This window comes from Triturus cristatus, chromosome 1_1 (assembly GCF_964204655.1).
Source record: "Triturus cristatus chromosome 1_1, aTriCri1.1, whole genome shotgun sequence".
Taxonomy (NCBI): domain Eukaryota; kingdom Metazoa; phylum Chordata; class Amphibia; order Caudata; family Salamandridae; genus Triturus; species Triturus cristatus.
In genome coordinates, this window is record NC_140579.1 from 724192306 (window position 1) to 724213370 (window position 21065).

Genomic DNA, 21065 nt, shown 5'->3' on the forward strand with positions numbered 1-21065 from the left:
ATGGAATCGAGGACGCCATTCAAAAGGTGTCCGGTATGTAATGCGAAGTACCCACACATCGACGTCCATCCGGTGTGCAACAAATGCCTTTCGCCGGACCACGACGAGTCGACATGTATGGCCTGTGCCCGGTTCCGTTCAAAGAAGACTCTGCGGAATCGTCGAGCGGCGAGGCTCGAAGCGCAGCACGCGGCACCGGCCCCAGCTGACATCTTCGACGACGCGGACGACGTCGAAGAAGTAGAAGTCTTACCCTCCAGTCCCGTTTCCGACCAAGAACCCGGATCGGACGAGGCCGACGAGTCACTCTTCCACAGAGGTGAAGACGACACCGAGGTAGGAGACGACGAGGAGGCCTTAGGGGCCGAAGAGAGTAGCTCCGATGATGAACAAGGCCTACCTGTTCAAACCGAGAATTCACCAGTGCCACAGACTATGGCTCCGGTCGAGGGATCGCCTTCGGGCCTTACCCGAGACCTATCACGCAGTCCTTCGGCCCCGCCCTCGGGCCCGGCCTCGGACGTTCAGCGGCAGCCATTACCGCTTAAGCCAGCTGGTTTCCCTTCCACGAAACCGAAAGCTGCTCAGGTTCCTACGAAACCGAAACTGAAAGTGGCGCTAGTCGGATCGAGGCCTTCAACACCTTCGACACCGGCGCACCGTGTCGGCACCGACCGCACCAAGGGGGACTTCGGTGCCGAACTCGAGACGGGCGACATGGGAGTCGACAAACGGAAGAAGGCCATCGGCGCCGAAAAACCTGCTCGGTTACCGGCGTCGACGCCACCGACACCGAGGGCCGTCCCGCCTGCTACGCCTCGCAGCACTCCCTCGACGACACCGAAACCTCACGTGTCGAAGACGTCGACGGTGATCTCCGCACCTCGGCTCGATGCACCACGGGCGCAGAAGATATCTGCAGCCGCCTCGACGACCCTGGCGGGGGCCACGACCTCTAAGGCGCCCCGAGTACGGCCTGGCGCAATGCCAGGCTGCAAAACCAAGGCTGCCCTCCAGGACCAGTCGGGTTCGATCGATCCAGCGGTTTCGTCGGTGCCGACCAGCATTACCTTCGGCTTGCCTCCATCCACAATCCCGAAGGCGTTTCAACTCAGGACACAGGCCACCAAAACTGCGGTTACGCCTGTCGAGCCGTCTCCGTCACGCGTCATCGACGCCGACACTGGCAGGATGATTCTCCACGACCGAAGGATAACTTCGGAACCGCCATTGGAACCTTTCAGGATCCCGCTAAAGAGGAAGCTGCCTGTGGACACAGAACCTCTCCTGTATGAACCCTTTCATTCACCCTACCAGGATCCACACCGGGCCTCCCCCACACGCTCCGACACGGATGCATTGGAGGACTACATGGGTGAACAAGTCCCCTACCATGTGGACACGGACCCTGATGACCAGCAGGACCCTGACCAAACTTGGGGCGACCCTGCAGACCCCAGTGCACCTCTTGATGCACAGGACCCACAACTATATGGGGCAAAAACGTCACCCACAGAGGATACTGCGGCGTTCAACGCTCTGATTGAACGGGCGGCGAACAACCATGATGTACAGCTTCACTCTGATATCATCGAAGATGACTTTCTAATGGACACCTTTGCATCCTCAGAAAGACATGTAAAGACTCTGCCAATGTTGAAGGGGGTCCTTAAGCCAGCCACTGACATTTTCAGGGAACCCACCAGGGCACGAGTGATAAACCCCAGGATCGATAAGAAATACAGATCAGCACCTGGGGATCCTACTTACATCAGAGGACAATTACCACTCGACTCCATCGTTGTGGCGAATGCCCGCAAGAGGGCACACTCGCAGACAACGGGTGACGCTCCTCCCCCGGACAAGGAGTCCAAGGTGCTGGAGACCTCCGGCAAGCGAGTTGCCGCACAAGCTGCAAGCATATGGCGCATAGCTAACACTCAAGCGCTCCTCGCTCGCTACGATAGGGCGCACTATGACACAATGGAGCAACTCCTTCAACACCTCCCTGACCCCTACAAAGAAGGTGCAGAAATCCTTATCAGAGAGGGACAGCTACTCACAAATGCTGCCATCAAATGTGCACTAGACGCTGCTGACACGGCTGCCAGGGCCATCAACACTAGCGTCATCCTACGACGTCACGCCTGGCTACGTATCTCAGGATTCAAGCCTGAGGTACAAAACAATATCCTTAATCAGCCCGTCAACCCCGACTTTTTGTTCGGGCCTGAGGTTGACGCCACCCTCGAAGATAAAAAAGGACACGGACACTGCAAAGTCCATGGGCGCCCTACAAACTCAGTCCTTTCGGAGCGGCTCCTTTCGTCGCCCCGGAAACAAGGGAGCAGGCAGAGGACAGGGGTCACAACAAACCTATAACAAGGGTAATACGCAGACCACCTACGATAAGAACACCCGAGGTGGCTATCGTGGCTCCAGTACCAAGGGCAGAGGACGTGGTTACGGCAACACCAGGTCCTCCCCCAAGAACAAGCAGTGACGCCCTCTCCCTTCCTCCCGACCACATAACACCTGTCGGGGGAAGGCTACAACGGTTCCTGTCCACGTGGAACTCAATCACCACGGACAGGTGGGTCAAAGATATTATAAAATACGGTTACTGTCTGGAGTTAACTTCCACTCCACCCACAATACCACCAAGAAACCGTCCTATGTCCTCAGAGCACTTGACGCTCTTACAGCAAGAGGTAGAAAGTATGCTTCTAAAAGGCGCTATCGAGGTCGTACCCGTCCACGAGCGGGGCACGGGGGTTTACTCCCTCTACTTCTTAATTCCAAAAAAGGACGGGTCGCTCAGGCCTATATTAGACCTGAGACCCCTGAACCAGTACATTCTTTCGGAGCACTTTCACATGCTCACTCTACAGCAAGTCCTTCCGCTTCTCCAGCAGGGAGACTTCCTAGCATCACTGGACCTCAAGGATGCGTATTTTCACATACCCATCCACCCCTCACACAAAAAATACCTCAGGTTCACTGTTCAGGGGCAGCACTATCAGTTCAAAGTCCTTCCCTTCGGCGTGACAACAGCGCCCAGGGTTTTCACAAAGTGCCTAGCTACGGTGGCGGCACATTTACGGAGACAGCACATACACGTCTACCCCTACCTAGACGACTGGCTCGTTCAAGCGAGATCAGCCCAGCAATGTGCAAGCCACGTGTCCCGTACCATTCACCTTCTTCACAGTCTGGGATTCTCACTAAATTACCCAAAGTCTCATCTCCAGCCCGCACACGTACAACAGTACCTAGGTGCGACTATAGACACTCTGGCGGCCACAGCGCAGCCAAATTTAGTGAGGATCAACGGCATACAAGCGCTGATCTCCAAGTTCAGACCCAACCACTCGCTTCCAGCGCGAGTGTTTATGCAGTTGATAGGCATGATGGCCTCCTGCATCTTCATAGTCCCGCACGCGAGATTACATATGCGCCCACTTCAGGAGTGCCTAGCACGTCAGTGGAATCAGGCTCAAGGACAGTTGAAAGACCTAGTGTTGGTGAGCGGTCGGGCATACAACTCTCTGCATTGGTGGAATCCACAAAACCTTTGCAAGGGCCGACCGTTCCAAGAGCCTGTTCCACAAATAGTACTGACAGCGGACGCGTCTCTCCAGGGATGGGGAGCTCATGTACTCCACTACACAGTGCAGGGACTATGGACGACACAACAGAAGAAGATGCACATCAACCTTCTGGAACTGATGGCAATCTTCCTGGCCATGAAGGCTTTCAAAGTACATCTGTGCAACAAGGTCGTGTTGATCCGGACGGACAACATGACCGCAATGTACTACATACAGAAGCAGGGAGGGACACACTCTCCACAGTTGTCTCATCTGGCTCAGAGCATGTGGAAGTGGGCCATTCAGAGGAACATGTTCCTCATGGCGGAACACCTCCCCGGCAAGGACAACCAGATGGCGGATCTGCTCAGCAGACACAGCCACCAGATGCACGAGTGGGAGTTACACCCATCGGTACTCCAACCGTACTTCCAGCAGTGGGGTCACCCAGAAATAGACCTATTCGCGACAAGCGAAAACGCAAAATGCCAAAGCTTCGCCGCCAGATTCCCACACCCGCAGTCGCAGGGCAATGCGATATGGATGAACTGGTCCGGCAAATTTGCATACGCTTTTCCTCCAGCACCGTTGATACCGCTGGTGGCTCGCAAACTCCGACAACACTCCCTGACACTCGTCCTAGTTGCTCCCACGTGGGCACGCCAGCCGTGGTACACCACCTTCCTCGAACTTTCCGTGGTACCGCATCAAAGGCTGCGGATCAAACCCGCGCATTTGACGCAGAACCATGGAGAGGTTCAGCACCCAGATCCGCAACAGCTGAACCTGGCGATCTGGCTCCTGAAGTCCTAGAGTTTGGCTATCTCAATCTGCCACCTGACTGTATGGACATCATCAAGGAGGCCAGGAGACCCACTACAAGAGCTTGCTATGCAGCCAAATGGAAACGGTTCGTCATTTATTGCGGTAATAATGACATTAACCCGCTGGACGCATCCATCCACAACATCATATGTTACCTCTTACACCTATACCGATGCAATCTGGCGTACACCTCTATACGGGTCCATTTGACCGCAATATCAGCCTATCTGCAAACCAGGCAGCACCTCTCTCTCTTCAGAGTGCCTGCCATCAAAGCATTCTTGGAAGGACTCAAACGAGTCATTCCACCTAGTCACCCACCGGCTCCAATGTGGAACCTCAACTTGGTCCTCACACGCCTGATGGGTCCACCCTTTGAACCTCTACACTCATGCGAGATTCAATTCCTTACCTGGAAAGTAGCCTTCCTGGTAGCGATCACTTCCCTAAGAAGAGTTAGTGAACTCCAGGCACTAACCGTTCAAGAGCCATTTATTCAGGTTCACGCCAACAGGGTCGTACTACGTACCAACCCCAAATTCATGCCCAAGGTAATATCGCAGTTCCACATGAACCAGACTATTGAACTGCCCGTTTTCTTCCAAAACCCACAAACTGTTGCAGAGAGGGCATTACATACACTAGATGTACGGAGGGCCCTCATGTACTACATCGACAGGACTAAACCCTTCAGGAAGACAAAACAACTGTTCGTTGCCTTTGCCCCACACCACAAAGGTAACGCCATCTCCAAAGCAGGGATAGCCAGATGGATAGTTAAGTGTATTCAAATCTGTTATCAAAAGGCAAAACGCACATTAACTATTCCACCACGAGCCCACTCAACACGCAAGTTGGGGGCTTCCATGGCCTTCCTAGGAAACATTCCCCTGCATGATATATGCAGAGCAGCCACATGGTCCACTACACACACATTTACAAAACACTATTGCGTAGATGTGCAGTCAAAACAGCAGGCAGCTGTAGGACAGGCTGTTCTCAAAACACTTTTTCAGACCGCTGCAGCTGGCACGGGTAGCCGCCGCCAATAGAGGGCACTGCTATGTATTCTATGCACAGATATGAATTCAGCAGCCCACATGCCTCGAACTGAATATGCTACTTACCAGTATGCATCTGTTCTTGGCATGTAGGGCTGCTGACATTCATATCGCCCTCCCTCCTCCCCGGCGCCTGTCGCAGCTGCAGCTCTCAGAATTATTGCAAGCATGGTCATCACTTTCTGTATCTACTCCATCACTGCCACAATGGCGAAAAACAATCTGAGGATGGAGAGGATGCCCATGCGCACTGTAGTCCAGGGGAGGAGTCACCTATCCAAGGATACTTCGAAGACTCTTCCAGGACAACAACGTGCAAACATCCGGACCCAACACTAGGCGGCGATCTATGCACAGATATGAATGTCAGCAGCCCTACATGCCAAGAACAGATGCATACTGGTAAGTAGCATATTCACTTTTTTTTATTGATTTTATTTGCATTTATGAAATGGTTACATTTCAAATGTAATATGCAGTTTCTGAAAAGCCCCTTCTTTCGGCTCTGAGTATTCTTAAATTGAGTAATAGGAACGGACAGGCTGTAAAACTGCATAATGAAACGTATATAAGAGGAAGTAGACACACAGACGAGGCAAACTTGAGTACATACAAACAAATAAATAGGTAATTACTTTGCTATTAATCTTACAATTAAGGTTAATCTCCAGAGCAGCTTTCTATAATTTGCCCCATTTTTAATAGCAGAATAAAGAATTTAAACGTTTTTCTTTTTGCGGCCTTATATAATTTTTTTTCAGACCCCTGCATCACAAACCGGGCTGGGTGAGAAAAATAGCCACCAGCAAAGCCAAACAACAACAAGCATTTGCAATGCACTAGCATAAATGCGAGACCTATAGCATTGCAAATGCTTGTTTCCTAAGGGACCGATCTTCAGATTCAGTCCCACTTAGATCAAAGCATCATCTCTGAAAGTGTGTAAGGTTTTCATTTGGATGACTCAATCTGTGACATTGTGATACAGAACGGCAAGATTGGAGTGGGTGGGGGGGGCACACTTAGGCATATGCTGTAGAGGTATCGCAATTACACAGGCAGTCCTAGAAGCATTATTAGGGAATGAAGTGCCCTTTAGAGCATGTGGAAAAATCACTAAGCCTGAATCCTTACTGCACCAGAGACGTCTATCTAAGCATACGAAAGAGTCTGCAGCAGCTTGAAAGAAACACCCGGTAGTTGGTATTTTGTGATTTCTGATGTAAAGCATACAGCATAAGAACAATTTCACTTGTTCTGCTGCATATCCGGAGAGGTTTGTGACATTAGCTCTTTCTGAGGTTTGCAGCTTCTGTAGTACTTTCTACATGTAGTGTATTTACCTGCTTTACATGTGATTACTTTCCAACATCCAAACCTTCCTCACTGCCTCGGGGTACAGACCTTATCTCTGTGGTGCCATTTCAAACACTGCTCCCTTGCAAGATGCAGCTGTAATATAGAATCCAGGGCATAGGGTTGAGAAGACGAGCACAACACAAAGGACAGACGTCTAGGCCCAGAGAGGCATTTACAGCCTGAAAGCCACAAGTCTTGCTGTTGTGAAGCAACAGAGGACCTCATCAACCTATCTACTTTAAGCAGGATTTATTTGAACACATTTACATTACTATGTTCACTTTACTCTGTACACTATTAAGAAGCCCATTTCAATGCACCGCACAAACATGCTATCCAGTTATACGTGCACCTTTATTTACCCCTCCCGCTACATTTGAGATAGCCATTCCACATACCTGCCTTATCTTACCTTGCAGTGCACCAGGCTCTTGTAGGAATGTGGCTTATCAGCTTCCAAATGAGGGTGTTGAGCCTCTAACCTAGGCTCACCACAACCTAGCCACATTTTGTGATCCTGGCAAGTGTTTTATTTTTCTGGTCCTCCATTTCCTAATCTTGCAAGATTAGTACTGCTCACTTAAAAGTAAGCTCATTTTAATATGAGCTACCTAAAACAGTAAGTTGCTAAACCGCACAGGAGCACTGTTACTAACCTTAACTTTAATAGTTTTTAGTAGGGACAAGAAGAGCTTTCAGAGACTTGCCTGTTACTGTTGTAAATTAAGTAAAATGTGGGATATTGGATTGCCTGCGGGCATGCCTGTTAGTCAGACCAGAGCTATAGTCAGGGCCACTGGAATTATGCGGCAAGAGGGGACAATTATGTGGCAGGGTTGAGTACATTATGCAGCAAGAAAAAGAAAATTGTGACATAATGCAGCACATTTTATAATAGTATTCAATATTTCATATTTTTTTTACTAGTAACACCCTGTGGCCATTGGCTGCAACTCATTAGTATAAGTTGAACATCCAAATACAGCAATAAGCAACAGAAAGGTGAGCAGTCCAGCTTTTCAAAGAGGCTTCACTGCGCGGCAAAACACATAGTCACATTTTTAGTAACTTTTTTAACCGTTTGAGCTAGAAAAAAATAGTTCTTGTTCAAATCTGAGGATTATGCAGCAGATGAGGAATTATGTGGCAAATGCGGCAAATCTATAATTATGTGAAAATCGCGGCGGAATCTCAATCTCACAATTCCAGTGGCTCTGGCTCTAGTCTCTGTGACGGCCTGAGGTCGCATCACGTAGCAGAAGTTAATGGGTGGCTTTGTCCTGACTTAAAGAAATCACCCTCAGTCTAGCGCCCCAGTGCTGCTTTTAAGTCATGCTTGGTGCTGCACAGAACAGCATATAAAGCCTCTCATAGTTTCAAGTGCAAAATATTGGTGACCTCGTATCACAGACAGTTAGGCTTAGGTTTTTAGTTTGTGGTACATATCACTGCAATCCTGCCTTCTGGCAAACTCTGCCTTGCCCTTTCTGTTTTCTTTTTCTGGCCTCTGATTCCTGGGTGCTTGTGAAGGAATAAATTCAGAGCTATTGGGGGAAGAAAAGAGCGTAGTGCAGGCACTGGTTTAGAAAATAGAGCCTCGTGAAAATGAAAGCAACAGGGGTGGGCTTATGGGGTGCACGACAGCCCCACAGGGAAAGTAAGGTGCTTTCATGTAGACTTGGTTGAGACCGAGACTGATACATCAAGCACAGACAGCAATGTGTGAAGGGAGGGGGCCCAAGAATTGCATGACCAAAAAAAGTCAAAGTATTTAACTGCAAGCCTCGGAGGGGAGGAGAGAGACCTGGGTTCAGCATGAGGCCCAATGGTGGAGCCAAGAAAGGGAAGGATTAGAAGAGTGAATGAAGTTAGTCAGGTAAAAGCAAGAAGCAGAGAAGCCAGTCTCCTACCTGCCATTGCTGGGAGTGTTGTCGAGCTGCAAAAACTCCATGTTCGCCCCATGATCTAAGGAAATACTACAGACCATTCTCTCTTGAATGTGCTGGTTTTGAAAATTCTGAGCTACCCAAAGTTCATGCTGTGCTTTTACTTTATGAACACACTGCACTTAATTGAAGTAAGTCTCAGATATTTTGTATAGTTACGTGGTTTACCCCGCATGCACTGTGCTCAAGAGACAGAGCTCGAATTCTTAAACGCCATGTGCACACCCTCGTCTGTGGATTCCTGTGTATTAGATCCAAAAGCTGTGTCCAATGTACTGCAAGCGGTAAAGAATCACTGCCTACATCACACCTCGCAATTTACTACAATCGGCACCTGTGGTGAGCAGAGCCATTCATCACTCATTTCACCTGGCTTCGCTCGACTGCCCACATGGGCTCCACATCGAAAACCGGCTCCTCTGCATCGTGCTGTAAATTCTTGTGTGTGGGTTATATGGTTACACTGTGGACGTATGAGACACAGACTGCCAATTTGAAGAGATCTCAGTTTATCTTAATTTACTGTCTGTGAGAAAGTGTCATCTTTCTTGCATGGTATGCCCCCACATTTTGCTGAATGTACTTGGACTGAGTGTGCTCTGGACTCCTGCCAATCAGGTGCCTAGGGCCTATGTTCCTTCCCTAAAAACCTCAAACCCAAATTGGCAAACCCTGGCCACATGTCAGCCCCTGGTATATGGTACCCTAGGTACCCAGGGCCTTGTGACCAGGGAAGGCCTCTAAGAGCTGCAGCACTCATTGTGCCACCCTTAGAGGCCCTGTACACTCACACTCACACTCTGCCCTGGCAGGCTGTGTCTGGGTACAAGACAAAACAGAGTTGACATGGCACACATCCCTGTGTGCCATGCCCACCACCTACACTGCCCTGGCATACATCAGCCACCCCTCTAGCTGGGTGCCCTATGCCAGTGGTGTGGGCACAGGAGCATGAGCCCTCTGCCCCTACAGTACCCTGGTCCATTCCTGGGCACTAAGTGCAGTGCTGCCATTTAAGAGTACATGGTGCTGAGAGCTCGTCAAACACGAGCTCCACAGCACCATAATGGCAACACTAAAGACTGGGAAGTTTGGTATCAAACTTCTCAGCACATTAAACCCGCACTGATGCCAGTGTGGGATTTAATGTACCAAGCACCCCAGAGGGCATCTTGGAGATGCCCCCTGAAACCTAACCTACAATCCACGTCTGGTCTGGGAGGCTGCCTAGGCTGCCACACAGCAGACATGTTGCTGGACCCCTGGGTAGGAGAGCCCCCGCTCTCCTGGCCCTGCAACAATGCACATCCTGGGCGAGGTGCTAGGTCTCCTCTCCCAGGATGGACAGGGGGAAGCTTCAAAGGCATGCCATGCCGCCTCTGTGAGCTTCCCCAGGCCACTTGCTGCCCCCACTCTGGCGGGAAGCCTGACCGGAAACCCCAAATGAGGACAGGGGATGTGCCAGCCTGCCAACCCCACCCCTCAGGTGGGGGAGGCGAGGTGAAGCACATATCCGGGCGCTCGCCATCTTGAAGATGGGAGGCCCTGCCCAATGAGGACTAGGCTACTGCCCCCTCCCACCGGAGAGTGGCAGGATAGGGGGTGTACCCACCCCAGGGCAAGGACCCATGGGTCACTGCCCTTTACCTACCTGTAACGCCCCTAAATCTAGTATTTAGGGGCACCCTGAACCTTCCTTCCTGAGATTCCAGATTCCGTAAAAAAAAAAGAGCAAGAAAGACCTGCCGTGCAGCTGCTAAGAAGAGGAAGACACCAACTGCTTTGGCCCAGCTCCTCCGGCCTGTCGACCCTCGAACCTGCTCCTGCTACATCCCGGCACCTCTTGTGGCCAGCAACCTCACAAACCCCGGAGGACCTGGCTACCTTTTGGCTCTAAGCACCTGGGGACTCCCATGAGCAGAGGCTCTGCTCAAAACCAGCTTCTAACCCCTGGCATCAGCCAGGAACCGCGAACCCTGCACACTCTGCACCCGCCAAGCTTGGCCTGTGCCGGAGTGAACAAAGACCTCGGGGACTGTGACCCCGAATCTGGCACCCAAGGACTCACCTCGGCGCTCCTGATGAAGCCTGCAGCCTCAGAACCAGGTACCCCCCTCTTCCCCCACCGCGATCAACAGAGGGTAAGATTTCCTGACACCAAAAGGCACCCGGCGCCCCCCTGTGGCCAACTCCTGGGTACCTACCTATCCTCCAACTACCCAACTTACCTCTCGAAGTGGTGGTGGCACCTGAAGAATCTTCGTCCCCGAGCTTGCAGCCTTTGTTCAACCAGGAGCTTTCCCATTGAAACCCATTGAGCGCCCAAAGGCTCAAAAGCACCCTGCACTCAGCCGCCCGAGTGGCCCTGGCAGTGTAACCTCTACACCTATCTACTTCCCCATTTGCCCTGAGCAAGTGACCAGGAGCCCAGCTCCCACAGCCGCGTGGTCTGCTAGTCAGCAGCCACCAACCAAGGCCCCCCTGCCTCCTATAGGATAACATTGGGCCTAACTCTCTCTGCACCCGGCTGCCCCTGTGCTGCTGAGGGTGTAACTACTGTACCTACCTGACCCTGAGAGACCCCTGAGTCTGTGCCCAGAACCTTAACTCTGCCAGTCGAGTACTTACCCAAAAGCCGATAACTCAATTTTCCTCCATAGGGTAACATTGACTGGTTTCTTCTGAAATTTCTTTTAAGTGTGGAGTTTCTAAAAAATATTCACAACCGTACTTACCAGTTACCCAATTTTCATCATAGAAGAAATTTCACAGAAAAACAAAGTGTCGATTTTTGCAAACTTCAAATATTATTTAAAAATCGTACCAACTGTGAAAACATAATTGCTTACCTGTTTTAGAATGAGATCCCAGTACTGAGCCTAGGAGCCCAGTACTGGATTACAAACAGTAACGAGAACATATCATAGCTGTAACTTGAATTTTCTCCCATAGGGAATCATTGACTGTTTTTCTATGAAATTTCTTGTGTCAACTTTTAAAATAGCTAAATAATGCCTAAAAATTACAACCGTAACTAAGTCGACTTTTATCACTTGTTTCTAAGAACTGTCCCAGGACTGAATATAGGATCCAGTCCTGGAGTTACAAAAGTAATCCTGAAAGTAATCTATTGCAAATAACTTAAAACTTCCATTGAGCTCAATGCATTATTGTTTGAAATTGTGTTGCCTATTGCAACAACCTGTAACCAGTATTTACAAAAGTCAATTGCATATTGCAAAAGTATTTACCTAAAGCATCTCATTCTGAGAAAGTATATTTTAATACTTATTGTTGGTTCTAAAATAAAACAAACATATATTTTTATATAAACCATTGGCCTAGAGTTCAGTTAATGTGTGAGGCCATTTGCTGACTGAGTGTGTACAACAAATGCTTTACACTGTCCTCTGATACTGCCTTACTGCTCAACCAAGCTACCACTTTAGAGAGTAAGGATATATCTAACTTTAGCCTCTGCCAAACCTCTGGGGACTGTGGACTCTGTACACACTGTTCCTATTTGGGAACAGTATATAAAGAGCCACTTTCTCACACCCGCAGCATGCAGGACCATTAATTCTGTATCTCTCAACACTCTCATATGGTATGTAAATGTGTACTTGTATAGCGCTACTATCACTCCAGGGAGCATCTTGGCGCTAATGCGGAAACAAGAGATGGAAAGAAACTGGTTTACTGCTCATAACAGCGGGAAGTAGGGTATTTAGATCAGAGTTTTGCACAGTATATCTGGTGCACTATAAATCCATGTTTTAAGGGCCTTCCTGAATATAGACTCTGAACTTGTTATGATAAAATGATCCAGCTTGAAAGCTACAGCGCAGACAGGTGGGCAGCAGGATCCTTATTTTCTGCAGCCTGCTCTGTGCAGGTCCTTCAGGTGTAGAAGTCTGAGGTGCTTCCTGATGGCTACTTCAAAGGGATGTATTTGCACCGCCTTCCAGTCTTTATCTTCTATTTTACCCTGTAAGTAGAGGATATCGCTCCCTTCCCTAGTGGACCATTCAGTATGTGGGTCCCCAATAGGAAGAGTCTAGCAGGGAGACCCAAAATATGATCTCATCGTGCAGGGCATGTCTCGACTGTATGTAATTATAGCGTGCATGTGCGGGAAGTCATTCTGCTTGTAGACAGGCAACAGATGTGAATATTCCCTCTATTACCATATCCCCAGGTTGCTTATCCTACTCCGTTCCCATTGGGTAAAGCCTTGTAGTTTGCTAACTTCACGTAGTGTTTCCCAATCCACAGTGGCGTGGTGTTCCCCTCCACATGAATTTTCGCTCTATCCCGGGCAGTCCACACCGATCCTGTCGGTGTCAAGAGGTGCATTAGTCTCTTTCCATCATGCACAAAAAGCCTTGCTGGTAAGCTGCTGTATGGAGCATCTATAAAGGCTGGATCATCCTGTGGGACGTGTGCACAGTAGTTAATTACCTGGATCTGTGAAGCCCAGTAGTATGCCCATAAGTGTGGGAAAGAAATCTCTAGTTCCAAGCATGTGTGCTGTAGATGCACATGCTTTGCTCAAGTCTGCCATCTAGTGTTGGGCTCGGGTGATTACAAGTTGATTTTGTTTCTAGAAGTTTTCTTCAAGTCACGAGGCTGTGACTCCTCTTGATGATACTGAACATAGTCATTAACTACATTTCCAGACTTTTTTTTCCCACGGACTGGTTCGGAGGTAGCTTCTCGCGCTCTTGTTTGAGACTTTTAGACTCCCTTTGGTTCTCCAGTAGATCTTCACTTGATGGTATTGTCTCGATCACGTAGTTGGATTGTGTTCTGACCCATCATCCTTCTACATAGCGTTTGTTCGACTTGCTTCCTCTGGCCATGCCTGGCTGGGGAATATATGATGTTACTTAGCATACCGTTACCCCGCAGGTATTTACTTCGAAGTTTTTACTTCGCAAATACCATTAGTGCGCATGCTTTTACTTCGCAAATATATACAAATACATTAAAAATGCTTTTACTTCGCAGTTAATTATTACGCATACCGTTACAACGCGTTATTGGTACTTTGAAACAAAAAATTAATCTTAATAGTAACCTACCCTCTGGCACGAGCCCTGAACGCTAAAAATACCCCCTACACCCCAAAATCCTAACCCACCCTGACCCCTAAAATTACCCCTACTCCCCACAACCCTATCCCACTGACCCCTAAAAATATCCCAGCACCCCGAACTCTAAAAACACCCCATACACCCCAAAGCCCTAACCCACCCTGACCCCTAAAAATACCCCTGTACCCCAAACAAATGCGCCCTGAACCCCAATAATACCCCAGCACCCCAAAACCCTATCCCACCCTGATCCTATAAAAAGGCCCCAGCACCCCAAAACCTTAAATGCACCCTGAACCTTAAAAATACCCGCTACACCCCAAAATCCTAACCCACCCTGATCCCTAAAAATACCCCTGTACCCCAAAACAAACACACCCTGAACCCCAAAAAATACCCCAAAACCTTAAACGCACCTTGAACCCTAAAAATACCCCCTACACTCCAAAACCCTAACCAACCCTGACCCCTAAACTTACCCCAGCACCCCAAAACCTTAAATGCACCCTGAACCCTAAAAATATCCCCTACACACCAAAACCCTAACCCACCCTGACCCCTAAAAATACCCCTGTACCCCAAAACATTAATTTGCACAGTAACTCCATTATGCGTAGTAAGTGCATGATAAGTAATGGAACAAGCGTAGTAAATGCATGGTAAGTAATGGCATATGCAAACTAAAATATGCGTAGTAATGGTAATACAAAGTAATGACCGTGTAGTAAAGGTAGAATACCCTGGCTGGGTGTTTACTTCCATTGTCCTTCAGAGAATGACCTACTAAGGGAACGAACTCTGTTCCGCTTCTGTCCGAAGTGTCACTCTAAATACCCCCATACCGACCAACACTCCGTTTGGATATTATGCGCTTCTCAGGATCATCTAGAGGAAAGATGTAAGGTCTTCAAGTCATTCCGATACAAAAAACAAAACAACTGAGATCGCCACGCTTGATGCCAAGATATTCAGCATAAATAAAGGGACGATGTACCGGACCTTTTCAGTCAACAGCAGGAGGAAGACGAGGAAGCATCAGCAACACAAGGAATCATTATTAATTCACAATTCCGATTCCTAGTCCAATTACGACCAGGTCTCAGCCGAACGCCAGCCAGAACAGAAGCACAAGAGAGCGAGTACTTTTACCCCCGATTTTAAAGGCCAAAACATTGGATCTGTCAAAGACTGCTTCCGGGCTGGAACTGCAAAAAGACATGGCAAAAAGACATGGCATGCACCGAAAAACTGACATTGAAGCCCAGCCCTCTGGCTCAGCTCCTAAAGTCTGGCCTACTGCAGGGGCCTCCACCTCCTTGACCACTGGGTCTACAACACCTCGACTATTAGTTTCGGCACTGAAACAAAAGATTACTATTTTGGATCCGACCACAGCTGCACCTAAATCAAAATATCCTTCTCTGAAGTGTTTCACTTTTGTACTGAAATCTTCATTAGAACCGATCCTCGATGTAATGCAGGAAAGACTTGGTTGAAGCAGAAAACGCTCCAAATTCAGCCTGGAACAAAGAATTGTTCTGCTACCAGCAAAATCTCACTCTTCTACGAAACAGTGTAATTTTCCAAGAGGCTTTGGACATTTCTCTACAGCCTCCAAAAGAAGAACAAGCATTGGCATAGCCAATAGGTCTCGCCGTTAGGACCTTTATAAGTTTTACCTATGCAGGATATTATCCTGGATGCATGTTTGCCAGGGATTGAAGAGCTATACAACAAATAAACACACCGATGAACACATGCATTCACTATTCAGAGCAAACAGATGGCCATTAATTAGCACACGTAGGTAGACCGACATGCTTGCAAAGTTTCACACCCACAGGCAGAAAGAACACACACACACCCATACTGCTCCTCCCATGTACACACACACACACCTTTGGGACATTTTAAGTCATTAAAATTGAAGATATGAGGTTTACATTTACACTAGTATGATGGTGTTAGGATGCAATTGGTAGAACAAGCATTTGCAATGCAATAGGTCTCGCATTTACGCGAGTTTCAGATATTGACATTGCAAATAACAATGCCTTTTATTTTTGTTTTCGTTTTTAAACATACATAAAAGGCATTGTCATTTACAGTGCCAATAGCTTAAACTTGTGTAAATGCGAGACCTATTACATTGTAAATGCTTTTTTTTTGGTAGACACAGGGCATTAAATGATTTGCCCAGAATCACAGGATGTTTGAGGCTCCCGCCAGACTTGAACTTGGTTACCCAACTTTAAAGTCATGTTTAAACCACCCCAGCAATCGGCTGCACCCATAAAAGATCCAAGAATCAGCTTTCCTTATGATGGCTGCTTAGCTGGTTTTCCAATGGCATGAACATTATTTTTTACCTTTATCTATACATACTTAAGACAGACAATGCTAGTGGGAAACTTTAAAGAGTTCTAGTGCTGCGTTGTTGATCCATCATTAATAGTCAAACTAAACCAATTACGGTGGTAATGCTAGTTTTAACTCTTTTCAGCCATGTAAGGAGTTGGAAGAATCTTGCTAAGTGGCACTAATAACTATGGACATAGCTTTCAACATTGTTGGTGTTGGGAGGGCAAACAGACATTTTAGAACGACAGGCACTACGAAATCGGCGGCTGCTTTTAACGGCGAAAGGGGGGGTTGCCCTACTAGCATCCGGGAGGAAAGAGAATGTACACCATGGAGCAGCTTTAAATCAAGTGCTCACTGCTTCGTGCTAATTGCAACACAGATTCTGTTGTTTTTTTAAGGAAAGATTTGAGGAGCGAGACAAGTCCTCGTACTCATGTGCTGGTCGGGGCTGGGGCTATCGCTTGCCCATGAGGCACCCACAAGGAGAGTGATGTCAGCATAATGGGAGTGTCGGGAGGAAGCGGCTATGGTTAACTTTTAAATGGGGCGCTTATGGTGTGGCCCAGGCGTTTTTAGCAGAGCCCCATTGAAATAAATGGTAATGGGCAGGACTGGCATACATCCACAAAGTGACGTGGGTGGCAACAACTAAAGGACTCCCTTCATGTTTGTACTGCTGTTTAAGCCTCCTGATTGGATGTTGGAAGCTGGGGGAGTGGGCTGTGGAAGAGTTTGTCTACGCAGCTCCGATTTCATTTTGGGGATAATCAGAATGCAGCAGGTGTGCTGTATTCTACGTGTTCTTGTTGGATGTTTATTATCCAGGAGGGACACCGGATCAAAATATGTACTGCATAGCATTACGGATTGTTGGCAGGCTGGGGTGTAAACTTGTTTTAAGTAGGCAGTAGTAGGCCTTACATGATGTGAAGAGAAAGTCTTTGGCAGCGACCTCATGCTCAATTACTGTTTAAAAAGCTGTTTTAGTGGGTTTTCGAACGACTAAGATATCATAGTTGTACGAGGTTGTGCATGTGTTTTCCTCTCAATACACTGTCTACATCTCAAAATTGGCACTTTTAATAGATCTGATCGTAGCAGTCGTTGGACTCCTCTTTCCATGGATGTTGCTCTGCTACAGATGCCAATGCAATTCTAGTCTAGAGCAATGTATCAGAACCCTACCACTGGACTGAGGCATAACTATAGCGCTTAAAAGCCACTGAGTGAAAGTACGCCAGACGTAAAACCAGCTTAGTGCAGAGATGGCGTGAACGTGCATGTTCATTCTGTTACCCGCCGCACCTGAACCACAGGACTCACTTGCTCACAGCTCATTACAGCTAATAAAGATGATTTGCACACCACAAAAACGTAACTGTTGAAGATATTTAATGCAGATTGATGTGGGGTCTTTTGAAATGTGTTTAACTCTTTCAAGTCTACAGATTCACATTTGCTTTATAAACCACCTTGCTCTCAATTTTGCCTTAAATGCTCCATTTGCCCTTTCTTTTTTTCTCAAAGGTTTTGTGACTAGCACTTGGCCACAACTTTCACGCCCTACCACTTTCAAATGTTACCAACCGCCACTGCCTATGCAAGTCATTGAGGAGACCTGACACCTTTCTGTAGCCAACAAGGAGTCGAGCGCTTTCCGTCCAGCGAACGCGCAGGAATTTTACATACGGAAAACCACGTGTTACCAATGGCATGTTCAGGTGTCAGATAAAATAGTTCTAGTGTGGGATACCCTCTAAAAGTGAATTATGACTGCATTTCCCCTGTTAATTACTTCACCGCCTTCCTGCCCCCTCAGGGACGCAACACATCTTCATCGATTTGAGTGAGTCTTAAAATAAAAAACACCACAGCGACGCTTAAACGAGGTCCTGAAACCTATGCCATGGCGACACTTTAAAACAGAAGGCTTGCTCTGCACTTGCAGCTAAAAAACTTAAAGCCGTACTTTTACAACATGCCTGTCATGGCCGACGGCAAAGGAAGAAAGAATCTGATAGATTTTTGTTTTCTTGTAGATTTATGTAGCGCGAACTGGACCCAAAGGTATTGGAGCACTTTAAATGGGCACCAGTTGCGTTATTCAAGGACACCTTCAGTTTTTTAGACACGGGAGATTAGGCGATTTGCCTAGAATCACACGATGCTGAACCCACACTGAGGCTCGAACCTGGCTCCTCAGAGCCAAAGTCGGCAGCTCTGGCCATGAGGCCGCATCCTCTCCCTGAAGCAGCACGAGGCTACTGCCGTTAAACATCACGGACTCAGAGGCAGGCGCTGGGTCACCGTAAATAAGTAAAGTGAGACAGTGCGACATATAGATTATCCTAAGCAAAAAGAGCATAGAACAAAAGGGGGAGGGCTGGTTTCGGAAATCAGCGTTCAGTCAGCCCCCATTTCGCTTTGAATGAATTAAAAAATCAAAAGCAGTTACCTTATGCATACAGTACTGCGGAACACTGAAAGGTGTTCCTCTGTTCCTGAATTAAAGGTGGGAAGATGTTCTTTGGCAGAGAAGTCCGTTGTTTACGAGTTTAATGTACCTCCGGCCCACAAATCCACATGAAGGGCATGTTCAAAACAAGTTACCTAATAAAACAAGACAAGCCCGGCGGAGCGTGGCGCGCGCGCGCTTGGCGGGGAGCGCATTCCAGGCGGGGGAGCGGACCCTTTGAAGTGCGATGCCAAATGGATTGCATGGCGGCACGAGGCGCGTGATTGTGCGTGTGCTCGCCATGCAATCCGCTTTTTGGAGCACTTTTAAATGCCCCTTACTATAGTCTCGCTTTGCGATCGCTTAAGCGATGGCAAGGCGAGACATAAAAAAGGGAGGCAAACCGGTCAGTGTGGAAAGGAACTTCTTAAGGGGTTAAGAAAAGACAGTGTACAGTGCAATGGAAGGGATTTTTAACAGATTTGATTAAAGCCTGCATGTGAGATGGTATATTGTTACTTTTAGTCCCGAATGTTTCTTTTTGTTAACTGCTTGTTAAATGTTTCTTTTTGTTGTGAGTGCTGTGTGCTTGCTGCACTCAGCAGATAACTAGTTTTAAAGTTCCGGGATCTGCCGGAGGCACCGTGATCAGAGCTGCCTTAAAAACTTTCCAGAGGCAGACCTGGCTGAGACACTCTTGGTTACACAGCGAGTCCGTTTAATTTTGCAACATTTGTTTTGTCAGCCTCATAATTCTTAAATGCAATTGATGAATTAACAGGCTGACAGGAGTAATGTTGCAAAATGAAACGGACACCCTGAGTAACCAAGTGTCTCAGCCAGCCGGTCTGCCTCTGAAGCCTCTGTCTGGAAAGTTTGCAACATACTAATTCCAGAAACAAATGATCTTTTTGATAAAACTGGTGTGTAGAAAGAAAGCCCTAGAAGGACCCTGTGGTTGCTACACTGTCAGTTTGGTGCCTCTTCGTGGTTCTGCCGGAGCTACGGTGTTGCAGAGCGCACCTGCTGCTCCTCAGCACACCAGCCTGAAGCCCACCGCATGGAACCAGGCGTGGTCGACTGCGGACTCCTGTCATTTCCATCCGCAAACGTGGATGAAAAATGTTACTCTTCACTCACAAGGAAAAGTCTTTAAGCGCACAGCAAATGGTGCTGTGCGAGTTAATTCCGTACACTCGACAGTACGCAGGTCTCCTACGTATGTGAGAGACCTCGGCGCTGCAGCATTCATGCAGTTATAGGAGTAACTGTGTATGCTTCATGAAACGTGCACGCGTTTGCAAAATGTATTTTTAACCGGCAGAGAAAAAAGCAGACCAAATGCATTTCGCATATTTTTGCCAACATTCACCCACACTTCCGACAGGACAGGGACCGGTGAATGTCCCTCAATTAAATTGACGAGACACAGCATAAGATTGGCAGCTCCACGAAGCCACATTGGGACCGAGGACAACTGCCAAAAGCCTTAAACAAAACAAGCAGCCGCAAAAGTGATGCGACCGCCATTGAAAGGTGAAAAAACCAGGGGGGCCAGCGTGAGCGCCATGTGTTTCCAATTAACTCTAACGTGAGAAGTGGGCGCAATAGATGGCGCTGATGCTCGCTCTCAAGTCCTAGGCCAGGGGAGAGAGAAGGCGGGACATGCACCTGCCTTTGGCCAATTGCGTGCTGTCTTTCTTAGAAAGACGCTTGCAAAGGCCAATAGCGTGGGAGCCCACAAAAAACACACGCACGAGCTTGTGGTCCCAGTTGGAAGCCCTTACAAAAAGCCGAGCAGGGCATGCGCGCTGGCTCAGGCGAGACCTAAAAAGGATGCTGTCACTAGCCCTTTGCGCATCCATATTCCACATTCACCTAACCCACAAAGACCCACCCTCCCGACTCCCCCCAGTTCACCTCACTCACCAGAACTATATGAGGCAGGTGACGTATCTCCTCACTCTCCCAATGATGATGATATACCACAGAACATACACCCTGGGGATGCTTGGTATGACTGTTGAACCACAAGGGGATACAGACCTTGATCTCTATCCAAAACGACCATCACCACCTGATGATGCCTCTGCGTATCCGTATTTAATAGCAGGGGCAGCAGGTTTTCATCAAGTACCTTTACATAAGTACACAATAGAGGAGGATTTTTGTTTTGAAACCTTATCTAACGCTCAAAGGGGAGTACAGTATCTACCTCTCCTTAAAGGCATGGTATGTCATGCAGAGGATAAGGCTAGAATCAGAACGCCACACATTGACAAAGCATAAAGCTGCACCCCCAGATTATCTCTATCTCTATATCTCTCTATCTCTCTATATCTCTCTATCTCTCTATCTCTCTATCTCTA